Source organism: Heptranchias perlo, chromosome 14, assembly GCF_035084215.1.
Source record: "Heptranchias perlo isolate sHepPer1 chromosome 14, sHepPer1.hap1, whole genome shotgun sequence".
NCBI classification, from domain to species: Eukaryota; Metazoa; Chordata; class Chondrichthyes; order Hexanchiformes; family Hexanchidae; genus Heptranchias; species Heptranchias perlo.
Genome location: NC_090338.1, coordinates 52,475,787 through 52,491,864, shown reverse-complemented (window position 1 = coordinate 52,491,864; position 16,078 = coordinate 52,475,787). Strand labels below are relative to the sequence as shown.

The window sequence follows — 16,078 nt, the reverse complement described above, 5'->3', positions numbered from 1 at the left end:
TTAATAAATTTGCAGAATGGGCATGTAACTGGCAAATTAATTTCAATATAAATGAGTGCGAGGTGATGCATTTTGGTAGGAAGAATAAGGAGGCCACATACTGTTTGGATGATGAGAGTCTAAACGGGATAGAGGAGCAAAGGGATCTAGGGGTACAGATACACAAATCACTAAAAGTAATGATGCAGGTTAATAAGGCCATAAAAAAGCCAAATCAAGCACTAGGGTTCATTTCTAGAGGGGTAGAATTGAAAAGCAAAGAAGTTATGTTAAACTTGTGTAGAACCTTGGTTAGACGAAGGAGTATTGTGCACAGTTCTGGTCTCCACGTTATAGAAAGGATGTAGAGGCATTGGAGAGAGTGCAAAAAATATTCACAAGGATGATACCAGAACTGAGAGGATCTCATCATCAGGAAAGGCTGAACAAGCTGGGGCTCTTTTCTCTAGAAAAGAGAAGGCTGAGGGGTGACCTGATAGAGGTCTTTAAGATGATGATAGGGTTTGATAGGTTGGACATAGAGAAAATGTTTCCACTTGTGGGGAAGTCGAAAACTAGAGGTCATAAATATAAAATAGTCACTTAAAAAAATCCAATCGGGAATTTAGGAGAAACTTCTTTACCCAAAGAGTGGTAATAATGTGGAACATGCTATCACAAGGAGGCGCTGAAGCAAACAGCATAGGTGCATTTAAGGGGAGGTTAGATAAGCACGTGGGGGAGAAAGGAATACAAAGCTAATCATGATAGGGTTAGATGAAGGCGGGGGGGGGGGGGGGGGGGGGGGGGGAGGATGCTCGTGTGGAGCATAAATGCCAGCACAGACCAGTTGGGCCGAATGGCCGGACTCTGTTGTAGTTTTGACGTAACTCGATGTAACATCATGCTGTAAGTTCACTGACAGAAGAGACTAAATTTGTAACTTTTTAAAGGGGAAGAAAAACTCTTCTAATTATCCAATGGGTGCTCTTGAATCAAACATAGATTAAGGTTAAAAAAGTTTGAATTTTCAGCACCATCGTAACAGATTAATCTTTTAAACTTTGTGCACACTAAGTGCTACTGAAATTCACACCAAGAACTCCAGGGGCAGAATTCTGGCATAGGATTTTGATCGACAGATTTATTTCAGGCCAACATATTGAACAGCATGAAAATATTACAATGTTTCAAATAAACACACTGCTGTTGGTTACAGTCTGCATCTACAGTCAGGAAAGGGCAATGTTGAATTGTTTGCGATCTCACAAAAGATGACAGGTGTTTACAATATTTTAACCCTATTCTCTGGCTATGGTAAAATGTTTCCAGTACTCAGATGAAGTAACGGTCAGAAAGATAGATTAATTTTCAAATCTGAATTTTTCACCTGAATGAGATTTGCCAAATTTAATTCTTTCTGTATTTTAGTCCCCCAATTTACTAGTGGATAAAACCATCACCCTGTGCAGTACAGTACAAAGCCTCACAAGCCATAAGGCCCAAGATTCAATTTTCAGTCTTTGCTGAGTTAGCTGCTATCAGCCAGGCCAGCAGTTCGAATGCAAGATCTGGCCTCAGCAATCCAAGCTTTGGATGTGGGGAGTAGCAAATAAGCTACACGTATCCACTGACAATTCCTAGCCAGTGAACATTGCTGACAAACGTTTCTGCAGATTGGTCGAAAAATAGCATCGGCTGAGCTGTGATACCATCCTAGGTCAAGCAGTGAAGATCTAGTCTCAGTCGAGGCAGTTTTCTAGAACAATATGTCCAGGAACCAACCAGGGAACAGGCTATTTTAGATCTAGTATTGTGTAATGAGAGAGGGTTAATCAGTGGTCTTACAGCTAAGGATCCTCTGGGGAAGAGTGTGATCATAATAGGCCAGAAATTGCATAGAGCGGCAAGGCACCGCTCACTACAGCTCCTGCAAATTTAATTAACGAAAATACTTATTGTGGGCTCTTTGGCGTCCAATTGCTTGAATTTGAACTTTAAACAAAATGTGCGCCATCAACCCAGCCTCTAAGCAGCATGAATTGCCGTGCAGCTGGAAACGTCTGTGAGAAGACAAGCCCACAAACTCTGTCAGGAAGAGAAGTCACGCCCACAGATTCAGGCTGCATTGCTCAAGCAGGCAAGCAGACTTCATTCAATTAAAGTTAGTATTCTGGATGTCATTGTAAACAAAAATTATAATTTTTTTTCATAAAAAGCCAAAGAAATAATTGAATTAAATTAAAGAGACAGAAGGGAAAAGTAAAAAAAAAATTAATTTTTAATTTTTTTTAAATGATCAAAAGCTATTAAAATAAGGAGTAATATGAGACTCCACACTTTTAAAAGTTAATTTTTAGGTGTTTGGCAGTCATTAAGGCTAACTATGCTTTTAAAACTTAGTTTAGACCTGGTATTTTTAAGTGTATCTGTTTAGTGGCGTAATTAGTTACTTTCCAGCTGATAAGCAAGTTGGCACTTTTTCAATGATTTCTCTGATTGCAGTGTGCGATGTCCCTTTAATTTGAAGCTGTCATATTGCCGGCGAACCACTAGGAGCAAGTTCACGATTTCCGCGTTTTATGGCGTATGTGCAACGCGGGAAATTGCTCCTTCAACTCACCACTAAAAACTGAGAGCGTGTTGAGCGCTTCCGTTATTTCGGGAGCAATATCTGGCCCATTATGTTAGAATTTCATATTGAGTTTGAGAGTGATGTAGTTAAGTCCGAAATTAGGGTCTTAAATTTAAACAAAGCCAATTACGTAGGTACGAGGGGCGAATTGGCTAAGGTAGATTGGGAAATTAGATTAAAAGATATGACGGTAGATAAACAATGGCTAACATTTAAAGAAATAATTCATAATTCTCAACAAATATACATTCCCTTGAGGAATAAAAACTCCACAGGAAAAGTGATCCAACCGTGGCTAACTAGTGAAGTTAAGGATTGTATTAAATTAAGAGAAGAGGCTTACCATGTTGCCAAAAATAGTACGCCTGAGGTTTGAGAGGGTTTTAGAAATCAGCAAAGGAGACCAAGATACTGATAAAGAGGGAGGAAATTGAATGAGAGTAAACTAGCAAGAAATAAAAAAACAGAACTTCTACAAACATGTAAAAAGAGATTAGGGAAAGTAAATGTGGGTCCCTCAGAGGCAGAGACAGGAGAAATTATATTGGGAACTAAGGAAATGGCCGAGACGTTAAACAAATATTTTGTATCTGTCTTCACAGTATAAGACACAAAAAACATACTGGAAAAAGTGGGGAATCTAATAAGAGTGAGGAATTTGAAGTAATTAAGATTAGTACAGAAGAGGTACTGGAGAAATTAATGGGACTAAAAGCCGACAAATCTCCTGGACCTGATGGCCTTCATCCTAGGGTTTTAAAATAGGTGGCTGTAGAGATATTGGATGCATTTTTTTTTGATCTTCCAGAATTCCCTAGATTCTAGAACGGTCCCCATGGATTGGAAGGTAGCAAATGTAACCCCACTATTCAAGAAAGGAGGGAAAGAGAAAACGGTGAACTATAGGCCAGATAACCTGACATCAGTAGTAGGGAAAATGCTAGAATCTATTATTAAGGATGTAGTTACAGGGCACTTCGAAAATCATAACATAATTAGGCAGAGTCAACACAATTTTATGAAAGGGAAATCGTGTTTAACAAATCTATTAGAGATTTTTTTGAGGGTGGAATGAGCAGGGTAGATAAGAGGAACCAGTGTAGTATATTTGGATTTACAAATATAGATTTTAAAAAAGGCATTCGATAAGGTGCCACTCAAGAGGTTGTTACACAAGATTAGGGCTCATGGGAGCAGAGGTAATATATTAGCATGGATTGATGATTGGCTAACGGACAGAAAACAGAGAGTGGGAATAAATGGGTTATTTTCAGATTGGCAGATTGTAACTAGTGGGGTACTGCAACGATCAGTGCTTGGGCCTCAGCTGTTAACAATATATATCAATGACTTAGATGAGGGGACCGAGTATAATGTATCCAAGTTTGCTGACGATACAAAGCTAGGTGGGAAAGTAAGCTGCGAGGAGGATGCAAAGGGATATGTGCACAAGAAGATGGCAGATGGAGCATAATGTGAGGAAATGTGAGGTTATTCACTTTGGTAGGAAGAATAGAAAAGCAGAATATTTTTTAAAAAGGTGAGAGACTAATAAATGTTGGTAGTCAGAGTGATTTGGGTGTCCTTGTAAATGAATCACAGAAAGTTAACATGCAGGTACAGCAAGCTATTAGGACGGCAAATGGTATGTTACCCTTTATTGCAAGAGGGTTGGAGTACAAGAGTAAAGAAGTCTTACTGCAATTTTATAGTGCTTGTGAGACCACACCTGGAGTACTGGATATATTTTTGGTCTCCTTACCCAAGGAAGGATATGCTTGCCTTAGAGGGGGTGCAACGAAGGTTCACTAGATTGAATCCTGGGATGAGAGGGTTGTCCTATGAGGAGAGATTGAGTAGAATGGGCCTATATTCTCTGGAGTTTAGAAGATTGAGAGGTGATATCATTAAAACTTATAAAATTCTTAGAGAGCTTGACAGGGTAGATGCTGAGAGGCTTCCCCTGGCTGGAGAGTCCAGAACTAGGTTAGAGTCTCAAGATAAGGGGTTGGCCATTTTGGACCGAGATGAGGAGGAATTTCTTCACTCAGAAGGTTGCGAATCTTTGGAATTCTCTACCACAGAAGGCTGTGGATGCTCAGTCGTTAAGTATATTCAACACTGAGATCGACAGATTTTTAGACACTAAGGTAATAGAGGGATATGGGGATAGGGTGGGAAAGTGGAGATGAGGTAGAAAATTAGCCATGATCTTATTGAATGGCGAAGGAGGCTCAAGGGGCTGTATGGCCTACTCCTGATTCCTATTTCTTATGTTCTCAGACATTAAGAATAGCCACAGAAGCCAGGTAACGGAGGCAGCATCCATGGAACTGTACCCTAGCACGAGTCAGGGCCTAGCAAAAGAGAAACCAGGGGGTGGGTCCTTTTCAGATTTAAATACCCTCTGAATGAAACACGTCTGTCCATCATTTTAATTATCAATGTCACACTAAAGTGGCATAATAATACATTAACACAACTTATATAGTTCCAAGCAAAAATGTTTATCAAATGTTTCCCCCTCCCAGAGTACCTCATAAGAATTAAATATTTTAATCAGTACTTTGAAAGTTTATTTCAAAAGGTTTTTATTTGCGCTGCAGTCATTTCTTCAAAATAGGCTAAAAAAATAACAGCATATCAATTTCTAAGTGTATGTTTTAAACATTTCTACAGAAGACAGGATGTCGACTGCAGTAAATAACACGCACAGGCGGTTTTCTAGAAAAAGGGGCGTGGTCCAAATAAAACCCTTTAGAAAATGTTTTCATTGCTTTCTTACGGGAACCATGATTAATCTCAATAAAGTGTTTGTTCAGAATAACACGGTTAGCAGACTGACAATATTAATAACCACCGCCAATTACACTACACCCAATTACCAGGCAACCTTCAGCTTATGTCTTACCAACTTCCTAGTAAACACACACCACGTGTAAATATAAATTAGGTATTTACCCGGGAGAAAATGACGAGAACAGTAAAGTCGCCGTTTTACGTGGCTACATTTAAAAAATACAGAATAAGCGGGTTTTCCTCACTGTCAGCCTCTTTAAACATCAGCAAAAGGGACAAAACAAAATGCTGCCATGTGTTTACATAAAGGTTGGTGGGCGGGTTCGCTGGTCCATCGGACACCACGAAAACAGCCAAAACTATCCGCGTCTCCACAACGTATCGCTCCTTCTTCTCTTACTAACTCCGGGATCTGATCAGGGCAGCTGCCAGCGAAGATCCGCTGACTTCCAGCGTCGGGCCTGGCCTCACATTATTTTTTTAAACCCTGTTTCTAACATGGCGACCAACACAAACAAACCCGCCGTGGGCGGGAACCCAGCAACTTCAGAGCACTGCCGATCCCACCTATCGCCCGCGCCCATTGGCTCGGCGGCCACTGTTTACGGAGGACTTATCCTGGGAGCTCTTTCCGATTGGCTGCTCGGACGTCAATCAGATGACATCACGGCGGCTCGAGGTTTTCTTTCCATCCTCCATCTCTCTCGGGCTACTTTCAGCCCCGTGAAGGAAGAACATTTTTTTTAAAGGCCCCGAATCGCCTCCCAACGCCGCTGCTTCAACGTACACCGTCTCAAATGACACTAACACACACGGAGAGTTTACCGCACCTACCTCTAAAGCTCTAGGGCGTGTTGTCAGGCTAAATGTGTCCGATCCCTGCTGAGAGCCTGTGAAGGGACAGCCAGGCGCGCGTTTGTTTTGTTGATATCTTCCTGACGGGTTCCTGGAAAGCGCGTGACTCCGTTGACGGAGTGGGGGGGAGGGGGGCCCAAAGCGACCAATGGCAGCGCCGCCTGCGCAGCAGCCAATCAGACGTCTTTTGACGTTTCTTCCCCCCCCCCCCCCCCCCAGCCTAGCTCAAGTGCTCCAGCAGCAGAAACTAGAATGTTCAATCCCCGACTCCCTTGTGACCAGGTTGCTGGGCGTGGGAGAGTAACATGTTTCATGCATTTAAAAAAAACTTAATTATAAAACCGGTCCTATATAAAGAACACGAAATGTTCCCGATAAATGTACGTAGCTGTAAATGTTACACACATTAAAACATATTTGGAGTGAGCCAATCATTTTGGATTAAAAATACATAATGCTTTGATGTATGTCTCTTCACAGGTCCATGTTTAAATGGAGCAATCTGGCACTCGGTCATACATTTCATTTTACAGTCCTTGACAGCTATGAAAACAATATTCCTATCAATTATAAGTACAAATATTATTATTCATGCAAGTTAAAGTATAAAAACAATATTTGTTTTCCATGCATTTGATGCACGAGCAGATCTTTGGTGGTGTTCACAGTGAGACAGGATACAACAAAGAAATGTTATGTCATATAACATACAATGTATGATCAGGGTCATTGATTTTCCAATGGCTGAGCAAGTTAAATCTGTTTTTATTACATGGGATTTTTACCTCAGAAAACATTACTTACCTGAGATAAGAGTGTCAAAGTATTTTTTGGATTAAAATCTGAGAATGGTTTAATGTTCTCAAGGTAATATACAAAAAAATGATCTTACACAACTTCATTATTTTCACAACTTCAACAGCAATTAATTAGTATTTTCACTCACCCACAACAGCTGCATAAACAAATCTTATATAGGCAATGATTTTCAAATAGTAAATATAAACAATACAATTCTCTCCCTCAGCCTGATATCCTTTCTGAAGTTAAAAAAAATGAAGTTAATAACTTTTATTTAAAAGATTTGTTGAAAATCAAGTCTAATTAATCAAGTACACATTCAAATCATTTTCAAATGCACACTGTCATGCACAGAAACACAATTTATCTTTTCCACTGGATTGGAATTTAGGCAAACACAAATGCTGCAATTAGTGCAGTCTGTCATATTTAAAGTGGGCTGCTGTTTTTCTTACTTGTTCTCACACATAGACAACTTTAAAACAAAATTCAATGTAAACTTTACCTGAATAAAACTTTTGAACTTTATCCATTAGATTCTCTTTAAATAATTGTGATAAGCAATCACAGATTCTGCTAGAGACTGAAGAGAAACAGTGTAGTAGTTGGACTGGATAAATGCTATTGATACATCCTGAGAAATTGTACTCTGCACGTGCTTAAATTTAGGCTCTAGATCTGCCTTCAGCTATCAAAGTTCTGGGTAAACATATAAAGTCCAAGCCAAGTCTTTGTAAGAGGCTAAAACCTTCAAGTAAAAACATTAATTAAGGTATTCAAAGACAAAAAGACAACAGTGTAGTTAAGTTAAATCATGTTGCAAAATATAATTTTATGAATGCCTTTTTATATTACAAATTTTATTTTGGTCATGAGAAATTTCAGTTACTGAGAAAAAATGGAAGATTTTTTTCAAAAAGTATTTTGATGACTCAATTGGTTCACCTTCTTTCTTTTATTAGCAAGTCCTCCTGATTGGTTGTTCTTTTTATAAGAAATTTCTCATTGGCAGGTTTCTAGCCATTTACCTTGTTTTTGATTTGAACATTCTTCAATTCCGATTTGCTGCTGTTTTACTTTGTGGCAATCAACAGAGTGTAGGTGCAAACTATTGGCAACAAACTGTCACTTTACCTCATCTGGTGCAAGTCATGTCTAAAAGGTTAAGAAATTGTGATAAAACTGCCTGAATGCTAATAGCATTCAAATTTCCTGGGTCAGCTCATTTGCATCATTGGACTTACATCCAAGTGCAAACCAGGCCACAACAAATAAGCACACTTGAGGAGGAAGTGAAATTTTAAAAGATGAGGACAATTAAAGGCAAGTGCAGTTGGGCAAAAATTCAGAATTTCCTTAGACAGGCTCTAAAGATATCCCGAACTATGAGCAATGACAGGCATAATTAAAAGGGAAAGGAAACCCAATGTGCAGGCTTGAGCCAGCAGCTGACAGGTTCTGTTACCGGCAGCACCAACCTAATGGTATATGTAAGCAGCAAATTTCCATCAAGGGACACATACTTCAAGAAGGGTAAAGCACCATGGCAATGGCTGGCACTACACAAGGTTAGTGAGAGAAAGAAAAGTGATGTGATTGGTTCCCACTTTTCTTTTATTGGTAAGATCTCCTGTTTGGTCATTCAGGATTGGTTGTTTTCCTAAGTTCTCACTGGTAGTTTTCTCACTGTTGGTTCGTGTATGCCTTATCTTTTCAGTTCCGATTTGTTTTACTTTGAGCCAATCAAAAAAGTGTGACAGAAATATTGTAATGGCAAAAGTGCAATGTTAGATGTGCGCTGCTACAAAATTAAGTGTTACACACAGGAAGTGTGCATAAGCGTAAGACATTTAATTGCCATCTTCATGTTGTTGGCCAGGGCCTGCAGAAACTACTGAGTTTATTCCGAACTGCTGACACACAGGCAAAAGCAACTTTTGAACTGAAGAAACCAGAGTTCAGTCGCTGGCCTGAGCTGGCTGGAACCGGTTTGAATTAGCTAATTTTTGTGAAAGACAAAGATGTGATAAGACACAAGTCCTTATTTAGAAAAGGAGTAATGAGGTAATGCTACCCAAGTCCTTGGGACAGAGCCAATGAGGAGAAGATACAGACGAGGCGAGCAAGCCTAAACCAAAGGGAGAGACAGCACAGCTTGAAGAGATAAGATTCGGAATAAGAATGAAGAATCTGGGGCGTGGAGCCAGAGCGAAGACTCCAGAGACCAACCATCGCAGAAGCTACGTCAGGGATGTAGAGACGACGTCGAAAGAGAGGGAACGGAACGCCTGGCCAGCGTCAGCTCTCCTTTTCGGGTATTAGCCTTTATATTGTGACCACTCAGGGAGTGTCAGAGAAACCTAGTGGGTGTGCGTTTAGATCCTAGTTTGGGTATAAAACTGTATAACCTGGTGCAAACTGCATGTCTATATCTAACCAGACGTATAAGCTATATGTATATGATCTAACAACGTGAATAAAGCGAATTGAGAGTTGAGAGAATTGACTCTTCTCCTCTTTGTACTAAGCCAATAACCATAACCGGTGACCTCCGGTCAACAATGTGTAAACCTCATCTGTCCAAGACTTGAATACATCTGGGAAGATTCTTCTCCCTTGCACTTCCAGGCAGAACACAGAAAAACAGCTTGTGATCTGATAACCAATCTCTCCTCTTGTCACAATATTTCCTGCTTTTCTCTGTACTATGGTCAGTGTTCCTCTGAACTTTCCTCACTTTTAAGCTGCAAATATACCATCCTGCATGTTCTTCCTCCCCATCACATCACCTACCTGGTTGAAATAAAAACTCTGTACAGTCTCCCACTCTAACTTATGCTTCCCCATGTTTTCAAAACTGTGGAATTCCTTATGTTCCTTAGTTTTATTTCCACTTTTGCATTGCTTTGCCAAGATTTCCCCCCCACACACACACTAAATGTACTACTCCAGAATCAGATCTTAACTTGAATTTGAGGGGCAGTGGTGTGAGGACCCCTGGAGGAGGCCATCTGACATCACTTCAGCTGCACCATATGGAGTACAACTACAGTAGTTTCAAGTTAAGTTTAAAAAGTGTTCTGAGTCTATTTACAAACTTTACCAGAGCTCATTTAAGTGTTCTGAAAGGGCTAGGCTCTTGCTGCATTTAAAATTTGCTGACCAGGAGCACAGGTCTGTGTAAACAAACATGCATGCACAAACCTCTTCTGGCAGGAAAATTAGGTTCATGTTCAGTAGGAACAAGGTGCTGCCACCAATTGTAAATGAATAGTTACTGATCTGTGCTCAGCATTCTTGAAGGGCTAAATCAAAAGGCATGAACCAATATCCTACAATTCCATAATACAGGAGCCAAAGACTTTTGTGAAAATTGTGCAGGCTTCTGTTCCATTCACTTTGCTTATGAAAATTTTCTTTGTGATTCATAATTCACAGGTACTTGCTTAAATATCACAGGTCATCAAGAAACTATCAGAACAGTACATACGGTGACAATTATGCTATGGTGTGAAACCTTCATTCAAATGAGAGTTGCCACATAAAAACACAAAGCAATATATTGCACATACCTTGGGTGCCTTACTGTTAGCTTCTCAGAGAAAGGTCTACCTGGAATTGTAGCTCTATCAAACTGCATGTTCTTTCACAATGCTTTATGGTGTAGATATTATACAAGGAAATTGTAATGCCGATGTATTAGGACTTCCAACCACTAGATATGTACAAATGGTCTCCCCCAAGTCCTTCATTACTATAATGTGACCCAGCAGTAAATCAATCGATGACAGTTGTTTTGATATAGGAGATGAAAGCTGGAGTGGTCAGCTATACTTCCCATCTCATTAACACATTGAGTCCATGCTCAGCCTTCGAACAACAGATCCATGAGAGGCATAGCATAAGGATGCCTCAGGAATTTTCAGTTATATGGGACTCAGACACCACCTTAAGTAGGAATGCTCAATTCTCATGTTAAATAAAATAAAAACATTAACTTTTTGCAGTTTGAACAGGTAAGCGCCAACAGCAGTCAAGGGTCTCTGGCAATCATACAAGGGAGGCATTCCCAAACCATTAGCAAAAATCCACATCAATATATAAGGATTAGTGTATGTTCATATTATTGCACAAGATTATACAATAAGTAATATTACATAGTACCCTCTATTTCCATCAATTCCTTGAACATTTGACAGAAATGCAATATTTGCCTTGCCAAAGCAGTGAGAAGGAATGAGGTAAACAACCTGTCTCCAAGCTATTCAAATTATAGTGCTGTCATGTTAGTCATATGATTTCCTAACCTCTTCCCCACTCCCCTCCCCCCCCCCCCACCCACCACCACCACCATTGTATGTGAAGCCTTATTTTAAGGCGCATCTTTCAGTCTTTAACCAAAGGCAGCAGCATGGAGACCTCAAGAACAGAGAAAAATAACAATTCAGTAAGTAGGTCCAACCAGATTCAAGTTAGAGAATTGAAAGGTAGGGTTGTGCAGAAGTTTTAGATGGGGAACAGTGAGGAACACCATACTTTGATCCTTCCCTTTTTTGCTTATTGGCATAAGTAGAGGGGACTCAGACTTCGCCAAGAAATAGTAACATAAGGACTATTTGTTCAACAGAAAAAATTGCTAGTTCATAGTTGTGTAAAATTTAAAAATCTGATGTAACTAGTCAAAATATGCTCTGTTCTATTCGGCAAAAATGAGTGGAAAGGCAGCAGATATATTAATTTAATTAACAAGAATTTTGTTGCATCAAATCTAATTAACATTGCCCTTTTTCCAAATGACAGCTAAACTTTAAACTGCAACATCCATCTTTTACTACATTTTTAAAATATTCATCTTTCAAGAATTGATTTTTTTTTTTACAATGGCTTATGTTTCATATATATCTCAAGTTGGGTAATTTGCTAAACATGTCACGTGAGCTTCGGCTGGATAAAATCAGAACGTGATCATCGTGCTCCTTGCAGAAAATTTATTGAGATTAACTTGGAATCTCACGAAAGACAATTTGCACTTAATACCCGAGGTTTGCTATGGAAGGGAGATAATCTCCCAGATCCTGCTGCAGATCATCTCAGGCCCTGCTACAGCCTAGAAGAGTGACTTTTCTAAACACATTCTGCTCTTGCAGAGGTCACAAGCACTTAGGGATCATGGGGGGACAAAATCTATTCAAAATAAGTTTTGTGCAATACTTGAGGAAAAAACAGTACATTAAAAACCCAAATCATACTACTAAATTTATTTAAATCCAGTCATGGCCTTGCCCCTTTTCATCTCTATAACCTCCTCCAGCCCTACAATCCCTAATTCTCTGTTCATCAGACTACAGCTATTTGTGCATTCCCACCCCTCCCTTCGCCCACCCATTGATGGCTGCGCCACGTTCAGGAATTGCTTCCCCAAATCTCTCCGCTTCCCTCTCCTCCTTTTAAACAATCCATAAAACCCATCCTTCGACCAAATTATTGGTCACCCCTACTAATGTCTCCTTCTTTGACTCGTGATCCATTTTTGTCAATATGCCTCTGAAGCATGATGAGATTTTAAAAAAAACATTAAAAGGTGCTATATAAATGCAAGTTGTTATTTAGTGATGGGTGGACCCAAGGTTGTGCTCCACTAGGAAACAAATAATTGGTATTTGTGCAAACTTCAGGTTCTATGTAGAAAGCAAAACTGCAGCAGTGTGATATTTCCTGTCAAAGGAATAAACACGAGGTGGCAGATAAAGCTTCCCTGCCACGATTTCCTGCAAAGTGTAATTAAGATGCAGCTTTCAGAATTAACAAATGAGGTCTATGGCTAACCCATTTATATGTCAAACATGAAATTGTGTCCACCACCAAAGCATGGATGTAACCCTTCATACCAAAATAGGAACCAATACAACAATTAAATGTTAAGAAATAAGGTCATGATATAAACTGATGGTTCAAACATATACCTGTTTGTTCAGATGCAGATTCAAATTGAGAAAATCAAAAGCATGATCATAGTGTTCTCCAACTCCCATTTCAGCATCACAGACAGCAGTAATGGGAACTCTTAATGAACCAGAATTCTTCACAGCAGTATTTTTTTTTAAACTGCAACCACATCCAACTGCCACATACAATCATAGAAATTGCAGTACAAGAGGGGGCCTATTGGACCCTTTGCACCCATACTGTTGGTAGTTTATAAAACTGGATCATCTATCTATTCTAATCCAATCCCATAGCCTTTCTCCATTTCTACTTCCAATTTAAGTGTTATCCTCTGCCTCAAATCCTCACTGGTGGTAAGGTATTCCATGTTTTAACAAATTTTTAACTTCTTCCCACCCATTCTTCTCATGATAATCCTCAGTCTATTTTCTTTTGTCAATTCACCAACCAGTGGAAACAATCTTTCACTAGTTACCCTCTCAAAACATTTTGTAATTTTGAAAATCTCTTCAATTCCCCTTAACTTTTTCTGTTCCCATGAAAAAGCCTTTCCCCATAACTATAATCTCTTGTTCCTGGTGTTATTCCAGTGACTCTGCTCTACTCTAATATCCTTCATTTAATGGAGTGTCCAGAATGCGTGCAATATTTCAACTGTAGCCTAATAAATGCCGTGTACAAACTGAATACAACTTCCGAGCTTTTATATTCAATCCATTTATAAACAGTATCCCTTTATGCTTTTTAAAATGGCATTTGCTCCCTGCATTCTCACTTTTAAAGATTTATGTATTGCAGCCCTAGACCCATTTGTCCATGTGTAAGATTACCATTTAGGGTATACTTCCTTTCACTATTCCCCCTCATCCCACTAAATATACTGTCTCATTATTCTCTACCATCTATCTGTCCATATCCTTCATCTAATTTCACCAGCAAACTTCAATATGATTCCTCTTTGTGCTTATGTCTAGAGGTTCCAACACAGATCCCTGCAGAACATCACTACCCAAATCCTGCCAATCTGAAAAACATTTACCCCTACTCTTTGCTTTTTAATCAATGCAGCTATGCCTTCATTTTCATGTTTCTTAAATCTACATAATACCCACTGCATTCCCTTTATCTATACATGAATTTTCTAAAAAAACCAATTGTTATTCAAGCAGAAACTGCTCTTTATACATTCATGCCCATGATCAGCCTATGCCCCTTAAGTGTTGCACATTATAGACTCAAAGTTTACCCACAACTGAGATTAAGTCTATCTGGCCAAACATTTCCTGGCTCATTCTGTTCCCTTTTCTTGAACAGGGGCATAACATTTGCTACCCTCCAGTCCCATTTTGAAAGATTTTTGGAAAATTATAGTTTGTGCCTCCATGATTTCCTCCTTCAGTACTAAGATGCATATCAACTAGACCTCAAGACTTCTAATCTAGTCCAACTAATAGTTTCATTCTAAATATTTATCTCCCCACCAATATTAATTAATTTCCAGTCCAACACTTTTACCTTCAACATCTCCATCAGCAGCAGCTTTATTAGCAGCAATAATTTCTTAAAGGGACTGACAATATTCCATTTACATGTGGGGATTGCAGATCGAGTATTTGTGTTAGTTTGTACAGAGTGTATGCCTTGTTCTGGGCAACAAACAGTTATCGAGGCTAATAGGTAATAAGTATTATATGTGCAAACCAGCTCAAATATGGATACATTCTTTTGAGACAACAAGTCTATTCTAGACCGGGTCTTCAACTTAATGTGAACACAGACTTTAGGGAAATAATAACCCACAAGGTCAACTTTGGCACACTCCCTGCTGAGTTTTTTTTCCCCGCTCAGATTCTTTTGGCAATTGAAGGCATAGAGAGCTATTTATCTTGATGAATGTGCTCTACCTTGAGGTGAATTGGTTGACTCAAGTTTCCCCATCCATTCCACTGGTCAAGCTAAACAAGCCACTTGCTTGCCAAAGGTTTACTTGTGGAGTATATATTTTACAGGCAAGGAGCAGTACCATTACATTTTCCATATCTAGCAGATATTGAACAATTCATTTTGTAATTCAACATTCTCCTCATTTTAGTTGAACTTAATGTTCCACAATGGATTAAACTTAGTGCTCTACAAACTGAAATTTTTTTTGGTATCATACAAGTCTGTGTTCTAGTTTAAAATTGTAAACAATTTTACAACACCAAGTTATAGTCCAGCAATTTTATTTTAAATTCACAAGCTTTCGGAGGCTTCCTCCTTCCTCAGGTAAATGTTCCTAGTTTAAAGACCTATAATATAGGCATTTAATTTTGCTAATAAACTGATCATAAGATTTTCAATAACTACCAGTCATTAATCCTTCAGTGAGGGTGTTGCCAACTGGCCAATGCTCACAATAAGAGTGCCAACATAAAAGTAATTGAAAGCACCCAACTGCAGAGAACATAGAACACAAAAAATATCTGGAAGTACATCCAGTTAGCTCGAAGGGCAGAGTTTACCATAATCTGCAAGTTTTGATCTTCTATGTCATTTCAACCCTTTAATGAGAACTACCTTGTAATCACTTCCAGGTGTCTCGTTTTCTATACAATCTACTTCACTCTATCCAGGTTAAGCACTTTTTGTGTAAACACAAACATGGTTAAAATAATGTCCCAATATCTATTCCAGACACACAATCTACTCTAGCTGCAACAATAATCAAGAGTGCTAGTAGTAAATCAAGTCAGGAGCACATAACCACCTTTCCCAAGTACATTTCTAGTTAATTTCACTCCACAGTACTTAAATGTTAAAGCCCACCCAAAACCAAGCCCAATGTTGAAGAAAAGCCATTTGTTAAAATTGTTCCGGTATGGCATGAGGTTTAAGTTTACTATTACATCCCTCAACCAAATGGTCATAATGAGGACCACAAGCTTGTCAGGCATCTTTACTCTGAAGTCATTTCCACATTTGTTGCAATCTTACAGTTGTTAAACTTTTAGATTACTATATCTAAACTTTTAGATTACTGTATCTCCTTAATTTCTTTCTCTGACTATTCTTGCAAGTGCT

The 16,078-nt window shown here is 39.0% G+C and overlaps 1 protein-coding gene across 3 annotated transcripts in view; it reads right to left on the bottom strand.

The window, feature by feature from the left end:
- The window catches only part of crebrf (creb3 regulatory factor), a 60,686-nt gene extending 54,249 nt beyond the window's left edge, over positions 1-6,437 (bottom strand). For 2 of the 3 annotated variants that reach the window (XR_010965686.1, XR_010965687.1), the window contains exon 1: positions 6,248-6,437. The gene's annotated coding sequence lies outside the window, so the exon portion shown is untranslated. The remainder of the gene's footprint in view (positions 1-6,247) is intronic. The other variant, XM_067996432.1, reaches the window with a different exon arrangement.
- Between the last annotated feature and the right edge of the window lie 9,641 nt (positions 6,438-16,078).